We start from the raw sequence: 20,453 nt of genomic DNA on the forward strand, positions 1-20,453 counted from the left end.
GCACTCTCAACATAACGGCGAGCGCTCATCAGCCAAGAGCACCCTGGCTTAGGGGGAAGAACAGGGCTGGTGCTGGCAGGCAGATGTACCCTGCTCGCAGCTGGGGATGGATCCAGAATCCACCAAAGCAAGTGGAAAGATGGTCACTGACTCTGGTGAGGTCTGGATCAGATCCCTGTGGAAAAATATGCTTGCTGCGAACTGCATACAGGGAAATTCCATTTATAGAGGAGTCAAATGAAATGGTCAAATAGCTTCAATCCATGAACAAATTGCATTTCTACTTATGAATTTTGTCTTATAGGCCCCAGTCCAGTCAGGCACTTAAGCACCTGCGTATCTTTAAGCTGATGAAAAATCTCTCAGAGACAGTGCGACCAGGTTGCTGAATCTGGGCAGAAGTGCAAGTTTTTTCAGTGAAAAATAAGCAGATTTTATTTATTTTACTCAGAGATAATCGATATGTGTAATTTTGCAGTAGCATGTGATTAAAAAATCCTGACATTTTCAATCATACATTTACTGCCTGCATGTTTAGGAAATTAGCTAGTTTAGCTTTTAATATGTAACTGTATAACTTGGTTCTTTACTAGAATGGCACAATTTAATCTTTTTTAGCTAATATTCTCCACTCGTTTGCAGTCTTGCAAAAGATGTTGTTTAGACATGTTATGTTTTATAGCATGTCTTGCTTAATAAAAATATAAGAGAAAATTAAAACATGATTTTATTTTCAGCTGCCCACAGATGGCATTTTATGTTGCCAAAATCACCTAATGCAACTTTCTTCTGACTTGCAACATTTCGAGTTTATTTCTTGAGTTCTAAATTGCATGTAATGACCATTTCAGTGCCATCTGATAGCTGAAGTTTCAGATTTAGAGATGTGCCCTTTTCATTTATTTTTCTCCCCCAACTGCAAAAGTAAACTTCAAAACCATTGCTTTGGTTAGCCTCAGTATTTGAACTTCCCAGTGGTTGCTACTATATAAAAACATAGATACATATTTAAATACATGCTGCACTTTCCCTGCCCCAGACAGACATCTGGCCAGTTCCCATCTGCTGACTGTGACCTGAAGCATTTTTCTCTCTCTCTCATTAGTTTGGGCTTTTGCTGAGGTTCAGTAGCTCACACATGCTGATCCATCAGTTGTTTTTACTGGCAAACAGGTCCATCATTAACAATCAGAAACTATAGCATCTGCTAATTTAAGTGGGAACCACATCCTGTTGTACATTAGGTGTTTAGCAGTGTGGGCATTTATCAAAACAATGATTAAGTGAAATACACATGTGTGTAATATTAAGGATATTTCATGCTATAAATAACACATTTCATTTCTCTTCATCTTTAAACTAACATATGCATTTTACCATAGGGAAAAAATTGTCTAAATCTTTCTGGATAGTTTAACACTGGAAACCTCGATCTAACGCAATGCTTGTCTGTTAAAATCATTTGCATGCCTTTTTATGCTGGGTGGGCTACCCCTACCAGCAAACACAAAAGATTATGAAGGGTTCGAAGACTGCAGAACTGGCGTAGCATATCTCAGTGGCATGCAGCCCACGTGGGCTTTTGCTTCCAGAAGCTCAGTATTGCAAAGTAATGAATTAACTTATTTCAGAATCACATTTTCAATATTGTAATGGCATCAGCAGCAGCAGCACAAGTTGCCCCAAACTTAACAAATACCCCCTAGTGGAAAGGAAACAATTTTTAAAATGAGGGGATTTCCGGAATGTGGATTTTGAACATGCATTTACCAATCTCCATCAGCTACCAGTATCTGCTTTTAGATATTAACATTGCACTGTCAGATCCAACTTTATTAGATGACACGGGCATTCATTAATCGCAAATTGGTTTGTGGCACACCACCTAAAAGATACACCCGAAATTCTGGGTTTGAGGCTGGTGTTTTTTGTCAATCAGATGGTTTGCTTATTTAATCCTAGAACAGCTGGCATTCAAAGAAAACAGAAAGTATCAACAAGGATTGCAAAAATTCAAGATTTGAAACAAATTTTATCCTGAACTGTAAGAGCATGAGAAGCTGCAGCAGGCAGTGGAGCTGCAGAGGCTGACAGTATCCTACCATTTTACATTGCAGCCACCTAGAAGGAAGGACAGTTGTCCCTGCTCCCAGGGAAGTGGCTCTGGGTAGCTGCATCCCTTTTAGAAGCTCATGTCTCAGGGTGTGATGGATGTGTGCTGCATGCCAACTTCATCAAATCCTGTCTGCATTATCAGGAAAAAAGGAAAGTTTAATCACAAAGAACTTAAGACCAAGCAGAGGCTGGATGAAAAGCTCATTGAAGTCAATGGGAAGACTCCTGCTGGTTTCACTGAGGGGTGGATTGGGTCCCAACTTCAGGCCTCTGAAACAAATGCAAAATTTGTTTAGTTTTGTGCTTTTGAACATAGCTTAATTTTCTAAACAGAGACCACAAACAGTTATGTGTCTGTTTCTGTGATCCTTTCCTCTTATGAAGGCATTCCAGCTCTTCTATCAGTAAACTTGTAATATATTTCATGCATAGTCTTCAAAGAAATGTTAACATTCACAGATAAAAGACTCTGTACGCTGTCCATGCCACAACTGTCACCAGAAACCCAAGAATGATGACATGAGAGGATGATAAATATCCTTACACAAAAAAAACTATTTTTCATGGGAGCCATAAGCAAACCTTTGTTGCTCTCTCTGTCTGTGAACTTAGGGACGTGTCTTCCCATGGCGATGCCTTTGGGCAAGCTGAGTAGTCACTACAGCTTGCTGATGCTGGGCAACATAGAAAAGCCCCTGTCAATGGTTTGATCCTGTCGTGGGGAGTGGGCCAGTCGAGCCAGGAGTGCGCTGGTCATTAACTCCTCCCTGAAAGCACGCCGCCACCCACATCAAAAAGGTACCAGAAGCCTTCATACAGGTCTGCACTGTATAATGGGCAGATTTTCAGCGAGGGCTCAGAAGACAAATGAAGCTTTTATCTGCTTTCCAGCCCTCTGCAATAGGAGTTTACATTAAAGGCACTCAACTGCCTAGAGTGCAGCCCTGTGGATTACCTGTTTGTGTGAATCAAGTACATTACCTGATCACATGAACGCTAGGGATAAGTTTTCTGTAACTAGCTTTTCTTTGAAGGGATCTTCAGCTACTTCGGGATTCTCACAAAGAAGTGCCCCAAATGAGGCAGGATTAAGAATAAGCAATACTTCACTTTGGCTTGTGTATCTTTGGCTTCATTTATTTAGCTTTACTTACTTACTTACTCGGTCACTTATTTGTGTATCTTAACAGTGGGATGAGGAATAAACCTTCCAAAGTATGCAGCTCATATAACCTTTACAGCTCCATAGGTTAAATATTATATAATGAAGGGAGTGAGTGTCATAAAAGGAAATATTTCTTTCTGAGCTGCAATTCAAAAGACTTGGTAATTTTATAGGAGTTTTCAATTTAAATTGCTAGCGTTAAAAATATTATTTTACCACACCTTTTTTTTTTAACCAACATTAAAAATAATTAGTTCTGCAGAACATTTTAAAATTAAAATAACGATGAGGGATGTGTAGCCTATTTAAAAACTCTTTGAATGATACACCCTTTTTCAGGAAATTGCATATGGGCCAGAGGAATTGGGAAAGGTTGAACACTGGAGTCTGTGTTTCGGGGGCCTGGTCAGCTCTGTCCCTGTTGGCTTTGAGCTCCCCCCACACATGGTGCTGGTTTGGGGTGCCCTCAGACACTGCTTTGCCACCCTCACTGCTCCACCCCCGGCTGGGGACTTTGTCCCCTTTTTGCTGCTGGAGGACACACCTACATGTGCTGTCACCATTACAAGTGGGGAGAGCTCCTGGGGGCTGAAGGCACAATGTCTCTCACCACCACTAGCACCTCCACCAGAGCATCACCCCAACTGCTGAAGGCTGGCCACCAATATTGTTAACTACCTTCTCCCTGGTGATGTCCAGCAGTCCATCCTTCTGGGACGGTAGCCATGCCGCAGTGTGTTGCAGCCCACTATTTGTGCTTTGAAAATACCAGTTTCTTTTGTTACCCAACTGCCCCAGAGCAGTTAAGGGCACTCAGCAGCCTCCGGCTACCAGTGAGTTCATTTTCCTCTTGCCAGGAGCTGCAAGAGGAGACAATCACTCTCAGTCCCCTGAGAAAATGTTTTGTTTGACAAGAGGCGATGTGATGGTCAGAAGTGGAACTGCTCACCCCAAAGCCCCTGAGATCTCTGAAAAACAAAATGTAGGAGAAGGAATTACTAGGGTCAAGCTGTCTTTCTCACCACAAAAGCGATGGAAAGCAAAAGGAGATATATCTTATACCTCTAGAGGGTAAGAGCTAGGGAGTTTGAAAGGAATATTTTTGGAGGAGGAAAGAGTTCCTTTTTCTGAGTAGCATGTTTGCTTTCTTTAATGATAAATTTAAGGTTACTTTATAATTTTCCTTTAAATCTGAAAATTGTTTGCTGTCTGGAAAGAGGCTCCAGCACTGTGCCTGCTGCCTTGTCCACAATGAGTGGATGCTTTGTGTACAAAAGCCTGTCTTTCTTGGAAAGACATTACAGTATGTTTTTCCTTGTCGTGTTGTTCTGATAAATTAAAAAACCATTTTGACTTCAAGTCAATAATTCCGTATGGAAAATAGCATAACTTATCACTCATCACTTGTAATAATACACTGCCTGAAGACATTCCTTTGTCAAACCTGTTGGTGATCAGTTTATGCCCTAAAGGATTATACTTATGACTCAAGATAATATAACTTTAGATGATGTTTTTATTCATAAAAGTACAATCTACCTTTGAAAGAATCAGAACTACTCACTCTAGTTACATCCTGTGACAATGAGACACCTTCGCTTCAGAGCTAAGTAAAGCCAAACTCCAGATTGACAGAATGGACTGGCTGTGACAGACAATGAACAGGACAGAAGGACAGATGGAGAGAAGGAATACTGAGGAAGCATGTTACACACCCCTTACTTGCTCTTGCAGCAGAAAATGACACACAACTTCACTACATTGTTATCTCCCTATTCTTCTGTAGATTTTTGAACTTACTGTGATTAAAATAAGAAAACCTCAGGCCTATTTTCTGCACTTCCTTCTTTCTTGTTCTCAGATAAACTTAAAAAATCTCCCAAACTATACAACTACATTTTTCTTACATTGCTTGTAAAAACTCCTTCTTCAAGATTTTTTTCCCCCGAGAATTAAGTCTAGTTATTTGGTAGTATCTCATAAACTTAAATAAATAAATAAGAAATCTTTTCCTAGGAGATTCTGTGGTTGCATTGTGTAATTAAATAGAAAACATTTGGCAGATTCAGCTAAATAATGACTGTGCTTCCAAATGCTGATGGTGTAAATCAAACTGAAGGAAAACACATCATGTTTGTCCATTACACGAGAACAATGAGGGACTTACGGTGGTATTTTATGCTTGGATTTGGCCTTAATTCTCTTAATTTTGTACAAAGAGGATGACCAAATCTGAAAAGATCTGAAAAGACTGCAGCCCTATCAATTAAATTTGTAGAAAAGCTGAGCTGGGGACTTCAATTTAACCACACAGTTGGCACCGTGCTTGTACTTCAATATTTCAGTTGCCTTTGGCAATGAGATGAGAATAAAATGTATCTCTGAACTAAACAGCGAGCATCTTATTCTCAGAAACATAACTACAGTTGTGCAAAATCTTTAAGATACATAAAAGCAAAAATGGACTTTGCAGACCCACGTGTCCAAAGTTCTTTATGAGTCACTTCAGATTTGCACTCAGATGCACATGTGGTAGATACTCGAGTTTGCAAAAGTAGATGCTGACTTTGGGCCCCATTTTCTGAAGAACAGGCCCTTAGTAACAAGTTAGTATAGAAAGAGTGAAAATCTACAGACAAAACAAAGATTAGAGCTTGAAATGCACCACTTCTCCCCACAGAGTCTGCCAGAAAGCACAGTAAATTTAGTCACAGTACAATGCCTATTACTCTCAGCGCATGATTAAAGCTGCTTTCTCTTGGACCACACACACATGTAGTCTCTCCCTCTCTTGGGAGAAATGTCTCCTTCTGCCCACGGCCCAGATGAATTATAGTCACAACCACTTTGAAGATTTATTGAACACACAAAGGGGCAAACCGAAACAATAATGGTATTTCCCTGAAATGCATCTCTTCTCAATTAAGGCATTTTCTCAGGAGTATGCAAGATGTGATTCCAGTTTTCTGAGACAATGCTCATTATTACAAAGCCATTTCAGAAAGAACTTGAATTTCTCATTGCTCTAAATCCCATGACTTTATGGCCTGGTGCAAAAATCCTGGGGAAAAGGTGTGGGAAGCTGCAGGATCTTCGTCCCTCTGACGTTTTCTGGCATTGTAAATTTGGCATTGTGACATAGCAGAAATCATCCACAGTGTCCCCACCCCACCTGCATGCTGCCTGGTCCCCTCTCCCTTGGCTGAATAACTATGTCCCTCAGGGAATTTGTTCTGTGCATGATCTCTTTTCCCTGGGGAGCTACTAGCAGGTTTTTAAACATGATGCTTTAGATCTGGGCTTCTACACAGAAAAATATGTTCACAGAAAATAGTATGTTCCTATCAGCTGGTTCTCTAGGTATTTGAATTTTAGGCTAGATCAGCTATCTAGGGACCTGGGCTTACCCCATATTCCGATTCCATTACGAGTGGGGAGGCTGGAATTTGTCCTCTTTGCAGTGAGGAAGGAAACTGTACCACGTCAGTGCTGATAGTTTGTATTTTTCTACAGAAGCTGCAATCACCTGGGGAGAACTGTAGAACAAAATGGCCCTGCCTGCAGACCTGAGCAGATGTACCATGCAATGGGTCATGGGTGAGTGGGGAAAAGACTTTGCCATCAAGAAGCCTTGGCTTGTCAAATCAGAATCCTGTTCCGCCAGCTTAGTCTGGGGTAGGCATTGGTTTGGCTATGGCTTGCTGTAAGAGGCAGCCCTGTAAAAGTTGCATCATCTCCACCAGGTTAAGATGAAGCTGGACAGTCCTTCTGAAAGCTCTTCCTACTGCTGTTGTTTGTGACATACTGTGTTGCAGGCTAAAGGGTTTAAATAAGGTTGCTTTTAAACAGCAAATTTTCTAGGTTTTTTTGAGATGGTTCCTCAGAATTTGTGAGTAGATCAAACCCAACCATTTGTAATTTATTTCCAATGACAAAAACTAAGACAGAAGATATTTTGAGAAAACTATTTGCTTTCCATGGAAAATTTCAATACTTATTTAGATCCAAAAAGTAAAAGGCCTAAACCTGAAAAGATTCTGGGTTTTGGTCCAAAAATATAATATTTTGATTTGGAGATGATGCTACAGTGCCTCATGGAAGATGTGGTCCTGTTGCCTCATGGCTCCATTCGGTTTAAGAGACGGGCTCCTGGCCAAAGGACCTCTTTCACGGTGCGGCATGGGCAACTACTAAGTTCTTTTCCCTCACCTAGAGCCCTGTTTTGCAGGACACTCTGCTCACAGTAGATGATGGATGCATGTGGCATTATTGTCATAATTCTTACAAGGTCCCATGGCTGCATCTTTGATTCACTATTTGGCATGTTCACTGGAAAGTGTTCAGGTTTGATTTTTTCAGGTTTTGATTTTTCCCCCAAGAATGCCAAACTATCCCTGGGGGAAATAAAAACAATCTCCAACTGGTTCTAGTTAAAAAACTGACAGGTGGACTGGCCCCTATTTTCTATGGATTTGGCCTTTATATGGACTTCTTTCTGTATTTTGACATGTGTTTTGACAACTGATTGAAGTCAGGCTCTCAAACATTTCCCAGGCATCCCAGGGGAGCAGGTGATGTGTATCATTAAAATGTTCATTATTTTTATGTTACATGTTGTCATTATTAAAAGTAAAATGTAAATAATGTTAAAATACCATAGTCTATTACAGTAAATGCACTCATTTTCAGAAGAACTTGAAAAACAGAATTTGAGGATTTCTACAAGATTTTTTCCAGTTCTTATCCATTTATGTTTGTACTTCCAGTATTTTGATTACAGCTAGTTTCAGTCTAAATAATCAGTCTGCATAGTTTGTGGCATTACACTACCTGAGTTTTTAGATGTTAGTGAGTTTGCAGGACATGCACAGCAGACCTTAGCGTAGATGAAATCTCTTCATGTGGGGTGCCTAGAAAACAGGTACTGGAATTATCAGTGGTTTCTGTGTTGCTGCAGCAGCAGCCCACATCGCTGGGGTTATGTGGCCACCATGTGGCAACACAGACTAAAGTTGAACTGAATTTTTATTTGCTGTGTCTAATTCATCTGGGAATGACTTGCAGAAGTGCACACATTCATATTCTCAAGGACATTCCTTGAATAATTTCCTCTTCATTTACAGAATTAAGTCAGTAAAAAGTTAGATCATTTACACTGCAGCACCTAAACCATAGTAAAGGACCAATACTTGCAATGGGATTTCATCTGTCTGCCTGGAAGGCAATATTTTTCAGGGGAAAAAATAATTCCTGTGTAACTTGCGAAAACCCCAGTGGGTAAATAGACAAACCCAGTACCTGTGCCTCAATTCACAGACAGAGGATGACATTAAAAAGATACGGAAAACAGACATTTGAATTTGAATCACCTTATAGTTTAATGGAGAGCTGTTTGACGTCTCTCAGGAGTAATAGATGGGCCCTGAAGAGGCAATTCCTTCAGGTCCAGGAAACAATTTCTTCATTCACCTTGTTTGCATAAATTGAAAACTCCAGTTTCTAAATTCCTTTGGATGAACACAAATAATGATGTCAAGATATATATGGTGAGTTGTTTTTCATACAAATGGTAACCACTATTCATTTCTGGTGACATAGTCAACTTTACTGTTCAGCAACTGGGAAGCTGGGAAAGAAAGTAAGTGAGCATCATGCGAAGACCCAGGAGTTGGAAGGTGAAGGCAGACAGGTTGGCCCTGCCAGTGACTGTGCATAACCTGGTTCTCCAAACCACCAGTAACACCAAACATGTAGGCAATAAAATTGGTCTGGCCACAAGCAGGAGGGAATTCCTCTGGATGTCCAGTTAGAAATAACACCACAAAATCAAATGGAAGTTTGGAATTATTTTCTTGCTGCTCAGGGTTCACACTCCTCCAGTGTTATTGCATTAGCCTCCATAAAGGTGCTTTAGCTTTAGCAATCATTTTAAAATCATATAAAAATTTAACCCAGAGATTAATTACTCACGCTATGTCTAGAAATACTAATTCTTTCTTTGTGCTCTAGGTACAGATGTGCTCTGTTGCACCAGCAATCTTCCTCCAGGCTATCAGTGTACTCTGGAACAAGGGGATAATATTTCCGCTTTGTGTTAACTTGTTATTTTCTTGCTTGATTCCAAGACAGTGACAATGAAATGCCCAAATTTCCATCACCCTGAGTTCTCTGTGTTCAGGGACACCGGTGCTTGAAACAGAGTTAATGAAAGGCCAAGGGACAAATGTTTGTATGAGCTCCCTGTTAAATATTGGCAGATATCACTATAAGACACATTTGTTTCATGTTAATGCTCAGCCAACATTAACCTGTACTGCAAATATTGACCCACAAATGGCATTCTGTCAAAGGAATCATCCGCTGAAGTTTTGTGATATGTCCCCCTCCTAAACATCCATCCTATAATTTTCCTGCCGTGCTCCCAGTATACATGTTGGGGTAGGATAATGTAAGGCAATTTTTTTCCCTGTAGGTAATTCTACTAAATCCAGTTACTTTCTCTGCTTAGGCAGCATAGGTTACCTTGGGTGACTAAAACTTACAAATTAAATTGTTTAGGATACTAGGTCTAGAAAGGGCTGCTCCCAGGCAAAGTCTTATTTGTGTCTCAGAAATTCTTTCTGAGTGTAAACAAGTCAAATAACCCTCATCTGATGAAGATGATGGAATGTGCTTAATGCTGTTTCCATTCAGCAAAATACATAAAAATATTTGAAGAACTGAATGAGCTTAAGCATGTGCTTATGTGTTTTGCTGACTCAGGCTTTTTATACCTAAATTTCAACTCTGTCAAAGGGGATAATAATCCTTTATGTTTATTCTCCTTTCCTCTTCTCTACTTAGTATTTAAGCCTTTTGGCACAGGAAAGATCTTTCTATTTTGGAGTTGAACAGGCATTGAGCTACCTCATTCACTGCCTGTAGGCACTAATGCTATGAAGTCGTCTAAACTAAATTCCAAGAATTTTTATATGTACATGTATATTTGATTTAACATTTATTTATTTTGCATGTTTATCCCATCCATTTATCTCTGTGGGATACTTCCTACCGATAAGATAAGGTTGCGCTTTTAATCAAACTTTGAGAGATGGACTTGCCAATAAATGAATCAGAGTCAACAGAATTTACATCATCTTTGACTAACAGCTTTCTGCATTTTGTTGAAAATTATAAGTACTTTTAAAAGAATAACAGTAAGGCCTTTTCATGATTAGGTGATAAGTTGCTTGTTAAGTCTTCTCAGAGGCTCAGAGGAGCTGCTAGTTCTGTATTCATTTACCTAATCATAGAACAGAAAACAGAAGCTACAATCAGAAGAATATTTATGTCTGTCTCTGATTTTGTACCAAGCAGCTTCCAAACACAGTGGTACGAGCAGGCCTTTGCCGTCCTACCTCATAAAGAATGTCTTTTGAAAATCCCATCAGATATAGGCCTAAATTTTAATGTATCATCTATGATACATCCCTCCCCTCCCCTCCCTTCTCCCACATACGCTAGTGCTGGGCTAACCACAAACTCTTCCCCTCTGAAACCGTTTTGCGGCTCCCATTATAACCTGTAGTTCAGCAAATTCAATAGTTCAGCAGAGTATGCTATTTCTGGCAGCTTGTATTCCTGTTTTTATCATCCTTGCACTGAAAACACCTCATGTCACCACTGAGCATGTTTAGCCTGGTGAATTAGATGGTGCTCTGGTTCCACCAGAGAGCACTATTGCCCTACTGGAGATCTCCCTGTCCTCCCACTCAGCTTTGATGATGGGTCTGTGTGTTTATATTCCCAGTCTGACTATTATGCTTTGACTGATGCTGTGCTGTTCTTATTCATGACTCCTATCAGGACAGGTTGAACACTCAGGATAGGGGTTAGTGGTCCATGCCTACCCTTGTTCAGGCCTCAGGTAATTTTAAAAGCTCATAGTTAACACATTGGGAGAAACCTATTGCTGCCTTTGGAGATTTCAACACATAATTGTAGTTATTGGTAACACAAATAAAACTATTCCCTGAGCAATCAGGAAGAGACACCTGCAGATTTCTTACCTATTAAAAGTTGCTTATTCAGCAACCATTAAAGTGCCTGAGCCAAACTAAAAGCAACTGCTGCACTTTTTTTTTTCTCCTTTTCTTGATAATTTGTCTCAGTGGCAATGCACAAGGTAGCTGACTGTATGGGGAATGCTTTCTGTGCTCAGGATCACATTTATCTAGCTGTACCCAGAACAGATTGCTCTCAAGTGTTGTCTTAAAGTAGGGAAAAGTGATTTGAGGGGAATCTCACACTAAGGACTCTGTTTTGTTTGAACTTAAAATTCAGGTGGTACAAAAAGAAATGGAAAATAAATTGAAAACCAGAAGGCGAAACCAAATCCAGTGAGTTCCTATCAGTTCAGAATAGCAAATCAGACTGAACATCCTTTCAAGTCTGTGCTTGAAACCAGAGTTATAAAACTATATGTGGAAAATGTACATATAAGTGAAGGGGAAAAGGTTAATACATACCTTCTAAACTATATTTAGGGATTTTTGCCTCTAATTCCTTTCTCAGATATCTCTAGCTTTGGAAAACATTGGGTATGGTGGTTTTTTGTGGGCGTTGGGGTGGGGAGGAGGGAGAAACACGAGTATTGTAGTTTAACAACACTTTCATTGCCCTTTTTTTCCTCTAAAATGTCTGAACTGTTCCAGTATTTTAACTCAGATTACCAACACATATTTTTTGGAACATATATTGTTCTTCCAAGTCCTGTCTTGTGACAGATGTACTAAATGCCATAGGAAAGAAATCCATGCTTTCTAACTTTTAAATAGACATCATCTCTGCTCTGTCCCCATGCTGTCCACTCAGCCTGTGCTCCTGTCCATGACAATGGCATTAAAAGTATCCCTGGACTGAAAAAAATGTGTGATAATTTTCAGATGGAGTAGTTGCTAGGAAAGAGTTCCTGGAAGCCAGAAGCTTTGCTGGATAAAAATCTCTTTACTGTCCTTGCAGGTTGAGTGCTATCAAGACACAAGACAAAACTGTTATGTAAGGAACAATGCAGGATTCGCAGACTCACAGAATAACTGGTGATGGAGAACAGCTCTGGAGATCATATAGTCCAACCCCCTTCCAAAGAAGGGTCATCTACAGCAGGTGGCTCAGGACCATGTCGAGTTAGGTTTTGAATAGCTTCAGAATGGAAACACCACAACCTCTCTGGACAGCCTGTTCCAGAGTTTGACCCCCCTAGCAATAGTAAAGTTTTTTTCTTACATTTAGATAGAATTGCATGTGTTTTACTTTGTGCCCATTTCCTCTTGTCCTATCAGTGGGTGCTACTGAGAAGAATCTGGCTGTCTTCTTTAATCGCCTTCCCCCATCAGATATTCATACACATTGAAGAGATGCCCCTGAGCCTTGTCTCCAAGATGAACAGCCCTTGCTTTCTCAGCGTCTCCTCATATGTCAGATCCCCTAATCCCCTAATCTTATTCATGGCTCTTTGCTGTACTTGCTGCCAGAAGTCCATGTCTGCCTTGTACTCGGGAGCCCAGACCTGGACCCAGCACTCTAGATGTGTCTTATCAGTAGAGAAGGACAACCCCCTAATGCAGACAAGGAAGCAGCTTGCCTTCCTTGCCGCAAGGGTGTATTGCTAGGTAATGTTCAGCTGGTTGGTCCCCAGGATCCCAGGGGCTTCTCTGCAAAGTTGCTTTCCAGGCAGTCAGTTCCCAGCCAGTACTTGTGCATAGCACTATTCTTCTCCACATGTAGGACTTGGCATTTATCTTTGTTAGCAAGACAGGATTCCTATTGACCCATTTCTCCAGACTGCTGAGGTTGCTCTGAGTAGCAGCACAGCCTTCTGGTGTGTCAGCCTCCCCTCCTAGTTGTGATTCAGCTGAAAACCTGCTGAGGGTACATTCTGTCCCATCATCCAGGACATGAATGAATATGTTGGTGTTGGCCACAGCACTAACCCCTGAGACAGTCCACTAGTGACTGGCCTTCAGCTGAACATCTGTATTGGGTATGTGTGGCAAGGTTTTGGTAGTGGGGGGGCCACAGGGGTGACTTCTATGAAACCTGCTAGAAGCTTCCCCTATATCCAACCAAGCCAATGCCAGCCAGCTTCAAGACAGACCTGCCACTGACCAAAGCTGAGCCAATCAGCAATGGTGGTAGTGCCTCTGTGATAACATATTTAAGAAGGGGGAAAAAAACCCTGTGGAACAGCAGCCAGAGACGAGTGAGAATATGTGAGAGAAACAACCCTGCAGACACCAAGGTCAGTGAAGGAGGGGGATAAGGTACTCCAGACACTGGAGCAGAGATTCCCCTGCAGCCCATGGTGAAGACCATGGTGAGGCAGGCTGTCCTCTTGCAGCCCATGGAGGTTAATGGTGGAGATGTCCACCTGCAGCCCCTGGAGGACCCCATGTAGTAGCAGGTGGATGTGCCCAGAGGCTGTGACCCCATAGGAAGCCTGTGCTGCAGCAGGCTCCTGGCAGACCTGTGCACCTATGTAGAGAGGATTCCATGCTGGATCAGGTTTTCTGGCAGGACTTGTGACACTGCAGAGGACCCACAGAGCAGCAGTCTGTTCTGAAGGATGGCACCCTGTGGAAGGGACCCATGCTAGTGCAGTTAGTGAAGAACTGTAACCTGTGGGAAGGACTCACATTGGAGAAGTTCATGGGGGACTGTCTCCTGTTGGAGGGACCCCATGCTGGAGCAGAAGAGTGTGAGGAGTCCTCCCCCCGAGGAGGAAGGAGCGGCAGAGACAACATGTGATGAACTGACTGTAAACCCCGTTCCTCAAACCCCTGTACCGCTGCAGGGGAGGAGGTAGAGAACTAGGGAGTAAAGTTGAGCCCAGGAAGAAGGGAGGGATGGGGGGAAGGTATTTTTAAGATTTGATTTTATTTCTTATTATCCTACTCTGGTTTGACTGATAATAAATTAAATTAAATTTTCCCAAGTTGAGTCTATTTTGCCCATGATGGTAATCTGTGAGTGATCTCTCCCTGGCCTTATCTCAACCCATGAGCCTTCTGTTATATTTTCTCTCCCCTCTCCAGCTGAGGTGGGGGAGTGATGGAGCAGCTTTGGTGCGCACCTGGCATCCAGCCAAGGTCAACCCATCACAACATCGCACTGCTGATCAGAACCCCCTAAACCTGGCAGTTCAACTAATTTTCAGTCCACTTCAGTGTATACTTACCTAACTTGTACTTCCCCAGTTTGTCAATGAGGATATTATGGCAGACAGCATTGAAAATCTGACTAAATTGCTCTCCCCTCATCCACCAAACTAGTAATTTTGTCACAGAAGGCTTCAGGTAGGCCAAGCATGATTTCTCATTCATAAATACGGCTGACTACTCCAGATCACCTTCTTGCCCTTCATTGGTTGGAAACGAATTCTAGGAAGATTTGCTACTTCACATTCCCAAGGACTGAGGTGATGCCGACTGGTCTGTAGTTCCCCAGACTCTCCTTCTTGCCCTTCCTGAAGATAGGAGTGACATTTCTTTTCTTCCAGTCCTCATGAACCTCCTCCAAGTATCATGACCTTTCATATATTATTGAGAGTTGGCCTCACAGTGACACTAACCAGCTGCATCAGCACCTCTGGATGCATGCTATTAAATCTCATGGGCCTGCAAATGTGAAGCTTCTTCAGTTGTCTGAAGATGGTCTTACCTACATCTTCCTGCCAAAGTAATCTGTAGCAAATTCCCATAAAAACATCACCCACATTGATTCACCCTCAAATTCTGACCCTTAAGCTCTCAGCTGGCTCATCACCCATCCCAAGGCTGAGCTGCATGCATTCTTTCATAAACGCTCTCTCACATAAAGGATGACTCTCCACTTTGCCTTGCTAGTCTGTCCTTCCTAAGGAACCTGTATCCATTCATCGCTGCACTCCAGTTGTGTGAGCTATTCCACCTTGTTGCTGTGACTCCAATTAAATAATCACCCTGCAACTGCATACAGATCTCTAACTCCTGTTTATTCCCTGTGCTATGTGTTTTAGTATACAGGCACTTCACAGAAAATGTGTGAGAGCTGCCCTCATCATGCTGTTCTTTCAACATTTCCTTTATTTATGTGCATGCACTTGGGATGATCCCCCTTCAACCCTGTACAGCTGATAACCAGGTCTCTCCTGTCACCATCACTCAGCACCCGTTGCTTGTCATCCCATGCACCACTTCCTCCCCTGATTGCTGGTCTCCCTTCCCTGTCATTTGTAGTTTAAAGCTCTCCTCACAGGGTTGACCAGCCTGTTGGCAAAGATGGTTTTGCCCAACTTTGTCAGGTGGATCCCATCTATTCCAAGCATTCCTCAGTCTTCAGAGCATCCGATGGTCATAAAAAACAAATTCCTGTTGTTGACACTAGCTGTTGTTAACGCCTGTTGTTGGCTTGCAGCATCTGTCTACTCTTTGGAGTACAATTCATCAGATACTTTCTTGCCTTCCTTGTGCAGACTATTTCAATTGTCCCTTCACAGCAGGAGTGTTTTGTCCCTTGTTCTATGTTATGAATATTCACAGATGATAACAGATCTGCACTAACTTACTGACAGCCAGGAAGATATTTCATTTACTCATTTACTCTTTGTTCCAATTGCTACCTCTGATAAAGTGGCCTGTTATGTTTGATACAATCAGGGCTTGCATGATAGGAAATGAATAAAAGCTACTTTGCCTCTTGTCTCCAGATACATTTAGTTCATTTCTTCCCTACGAATTCCTAAGGGAAGAGCATTTTCCCTTCCTCCTCAATCATATATCATCCCCCAAACTCAAATTCTGTTTAACATTTGTATCCAGCATCTCCAGAATCCTTCATTTACCCCTGGTTTCAACGTTCCTACTGGTCCATATAACACACTGAAGAAACATAACCTCCATCGAACTCACATTTATTGAGATAAAGAAAACTTCTATTAAGTCACTCAGGAGGTTTCTCCTTCTACTTGAGAAACTGCAAGGTCACTTTTTCTCTGAGGATAAACCAAACTTTTGACAATTTGCTATAATTTATTTTCTCAAAACCTAGTTGTTCTGTTGCTATTCCTTTGCCCTCTTGAAGACAAAACCAGATCTCCCATAGAAATATCTAGTACTGGGTCGATCAGCACAGTCTTTAGTATACTTCTGTGAATCCAAGCTGTAACACACAAAGAACTGGAAGATACTTTGTTTTGTCTTTTTTCCTCTCTACTGTATTGAACACAGAGAAATCTTTGACTATCGGGCTGGTGAAAATATTGGACAGGAAACCTTGTTACACTAAGTTACAATCCACCCTGCTGAAGGTAGTATGAAAAATAATAAAATTGGTTTTCAAATCAATTATTAAGAAGTTTCTATACATCAGAAGGCAGGAAATTCATAAAACCATTTTCATTTAACTTCCACCGTTACTTCTTCCCTGTAAGTACAAGTGTAAAAGCATTCTACAATAGATAAAGAGAAAACGAAAGGAAATTAATCTAATGGTCTTTATGGCCACATCAGATGTCTTTTCTATTCATCTGAGGATACAAAAAGGGGAAACTGTTTTCCCTGATAAGGAAACTTGTTCTGATGGCAAATAAGAAATCACTGTACAGCATGAGGCTTTTCAAAGTACCAGATGTCTACAGTGGTTTTGTAAATTATGAAAAAGTAACAAGAACACTGCATGGCAGTCAGTAAGCAGCAATTAAAGCTGGCATAGTGATTACAGGCAGAGAAAAAGGTTTTCTGGGAGCCAGATATGTTCTCTGGTTACTTGTGCAGTACCAAGGAAAATAAATAGAAAACCTATGGCTTCACTTCTAAAGTGAACTAGTAAAAAAAGCTCATTCCTAAGAACCAAATATAATGAATTTCATATTGTAGAAGAAAAGTTTAATGAGTTTTCATTTATCCAGGTTTTCTTTTTTGCACTTGCTGTAAGTGAATTCAAACTTCAGGAGCCTTTACAGGACAGTGGTTATTTAAATGTGTGATGAATAACAGATGAATTAACAGACTCAGACTCTTACCCTCCCTGGGACTGAGTCTGCTCTAACCTCTTTTATTAACAGAGAGTCAGGAAAAAAAAAGGAAGAACCTACTAGAATTTTTGCTTTTAACTCAGTACTGGAAATTGTCTTAACTCAGATGAGGGGAACAAAGATCTTCAAAAATTGTACCCACTTGTCTTTTTTGTTTTCTTTTGTTTTTCCATTCATGTGTCCCACTAGGGACCAGGAGATTAAAAATTCCAAAACATGCAGGCTTCCCCATTAACTGAGCATCCAGCACTTAGGTGTGTGTCCCTTACAGCTTGTTTTGGACACTACAAATTGCCATCTTGCTTTTCCTCAGAATAATAAAGAAACAGGGCCGCAAATCTGCTTCTTGAGGAAAACTTTTTTTGTAGCCCCAACTTAGCAGGTTGAAAATAGAGCCCAATCCATTGTCAGCCGTACAGATGGGGAGAAAAGTAAACGAATTTCCATTTTAAAAGATAGGTTAATCTGAAGGCTATGTTTCCTACTTCTGCCCACCTTTCTGCAAGACTTAAGGGTTATATTAAGTGATGGGATACTCCCAGTAATATAAGAGTTTAGCATTCAGATTAGTTCAGCTTGCATTTCTACACCGGGCTTTTACTTCTCCCTGATCATGTAATGTTTCAACTTTAAATGAACTTGACAGCCTCAGATCAGAGACAGATGCAGGCTATTTTATCCACTTAGAGTATTTTGAATAATACAACCAGATTGTGTAACTCCCTATACCCTTCTAGCAGTATAAAAATTAACTAGCAAAGTCAGGACAGATTTTTTCAGCACAGAAGTGACCCCCCAGTTTTGCCCATGGCTAGCTGATCTGTTTGGCTTCATCTGCAATTCACTGAGTCATACTTTTGACAGAGCTAACAGAAATAAAAGTTTTTTAAAGGAGAGGTCATAAACCTATATGATCTGAGTTATAATTTCAAGTTGGGGTGATCCCCACTGATCATCTGTGTTGATCTATGTTAGATAGGTTTATGTCTATTTTATTGGTACTGTGCTTGAACCAAATGTTTGTTAAGACAGGTGCGTCAATCCTCCCCAGGTAGTATAACTTTCCTTTGGAAAAATTGGAAAATATATTAAAGACTCATGTGGTGCTTTTTAAGTAGAATACAAGACATTCAAAGGTACCATTAGAATTGGGTTGTGAGAAGCAGTGACTGAGTTATTTCAAAACGTCACAACCAGTACTTGCCTTAAGAATTTTTGTTCCTTATTCAGAGTTGCTGTAATCAAAGAGGAAGCCAAACTCAGCTGAAAGGAAGAGAGACAGGAAAGGAGCCTTGCAGGCCAGTAAATAGACTGGAACCACTGCACCAGCCTTACAGAGAAGAGTTGCAAAAAGATTTCATGGTGTTGACTGACTGAAGAATTAGAAGCTCAATCTCAGTGCAGACAAACCAAAAGTGACATGTATAGCTGGGAAAAACAATCCTTCCACATACAGTGGTGAACTCTGAAATGTATATTATGTTGGGAATTTTTTATTATGAACCCCTTGAGGCAAATGAAACACATGTTTGTGCTTAAATATAAGGAGATTTAATAAGCATGAAGTGGCATGAAGTGATTCCTTATATACACTTACACCAGCACCAATCCTGTGAGTGTTGGTGTGGAGTGTGTCAGCCCGGTCTTGGGTCCATCCCCCAGTGCCAGGTCTATTTACCAAAAGTGGCCCCCGAGCACTAATGTTACCCAGTTGTTACAAGACACTACTGCAGCATTTCCTATCTCATCTGCAAACTTTACTCCCTTGCAGTGAGTCATTCTGTCCCTGGCATCCCTGCTTCCAGCCAGATTAACCCCTTCTCCAGATGGGCCATCTTGACCTCCAATGCAAAACATTTTGTAAGAGCCCCAAGGTGGCAGAAGGCAGGTACCCAGTGTACCTCCAACCAGTTCAGACTAGAGCTGCACCAAGTGTCATTCTCCTGGAGCCCACAAATAGGATGATTCAGAGGAGAAGGCAAGAAACTTTAAACTAAGCAATTATGAAATAAAGTACCAGTAAAGGATAGTTCTTCCAAAGCTTCATTAGTCACAGCTTTATACTCTGAAGCATGAACATCTATACACCACGTACATATAAACTGCCAGTTATAGGCACTTAAAGTAAGTCTTTCTCCTCCCCTACTTTGACTAGAGCCTGTCACTAACATAATTAATAAAATCAGACGGATTTATCAGTATGCTTGTGCAAGAATGTGTGACTGCTAAATGCTTTTGACTCTTTGGTGAACAGTGGTTAAGTGGTGATAGAAAACATAAAGAATTGAACTGGCAGATATATATGGATAGGCCAGTTCCCTGACACCAAAGCTATTAATCAGAGGAGAGAGGCAGCCAGCACAGCCCTTGTGGCACACCTCCTCCCTTTCTCATAAATACATCAATATCCATATGTGTATATTTAAATAGATATGTCTTTTTCTTACCTTTGTTTCTCAGTCTTATTTTTGTCACTGTTTGCTCTATACTGACTTAAACTGGAAAACTCATTTTGAAAGTTTTTCCTGCTGATGGCATCTTGCTTTTCTGAGGAAGGTAAAACCAAAATAGAATTACCTATTTTCTTAAAAATCTGAAGCGGGGGAATGGACATGGAGGCAGAAGAGTCTTTAAGCTGTCATGTAGCCCCTTGAAAATGGTAAACTCACACTCTGCAGGTTCTGTGAAGGGTTTTTGGATCTTCAGCTGTCAGGAACCTCATCTCATGTTTCGTGCTAGGAACCTCTAGCAATGCATGCAGCACCTTTCTCAGTTCCTTGGTACAGAGTCAAGAGGAAATCCTTCCTTTTGAAGACAAAGTGTAAGAATAAATGTGGCAAAAAATGTGGGCTTTGTCTTACAAACGTAGACCACACCTATCAGTTTTATTTCCTTTCCTCCTGAGGAGAGAGGTGGCTGCTATAAAACTCTTGCAGATGCAACTACTCTTGCAGAACTGATAGGTTCAGGTTTTCTGAGGCATCAGGGAACTCTGCCTGAAGAATTCCCTCAGCACAGGGTTATCTCTACTAGGGTAAAATTAAGGATGTAAAGAAGAGATCATTCTTCATGGCCACCCCTTTTCATGGCTCTCCAGCTGCATTTCTGCTAGCTGGTGCAAGG

At 41.1% G+C, this 20,453-nt stretch overlaps 1 long non-coding RNA gene across 1 annotated transcript in view; it reads right to left on the minus strand.

Moving 5' to 3' along the window:
- Positions 1–519: 519 nt before the first annotated feature.
- LOC142052067 (uncharacterized) overlaps positions 520–20,453 on the minus strand; it is a 32,811-nt gene continuing 12,877 nt past the window's right edge. Inside the window, exons 3-6 of the long non-coding RNA XR_012658699.1 lie at positions 8,650–8,787; positions 8,111–8,190; positions 3,959–4,248; positions 520–2,385 (exon numbers count right to left, since the gene is read on the minus strand). This is a non-coding gene — a long non-coding RNA (uncharacterized LOC142052067). The remainder of the gene's footprint in view (positions 2,386–3,958; positions 4,249–8,110; positions 8,191–8,649; positions 8,788–20,453) is intronic.

Source organism: Phalacrocorax aristotelis, chromosome 1 (genome assembly GCF_949628215.1).
Source record: "Phalacrocorax aristotelis chromosome 1, bGulAri2.1, whole genome shotgun sequence".
Lineage (NCBI taxonomy): Eukaryota > Metazoa > Chordata > Aves > Suliformes > Phalacrocoracidae > Phalacrocorax > Phalacrocorax aristotelis.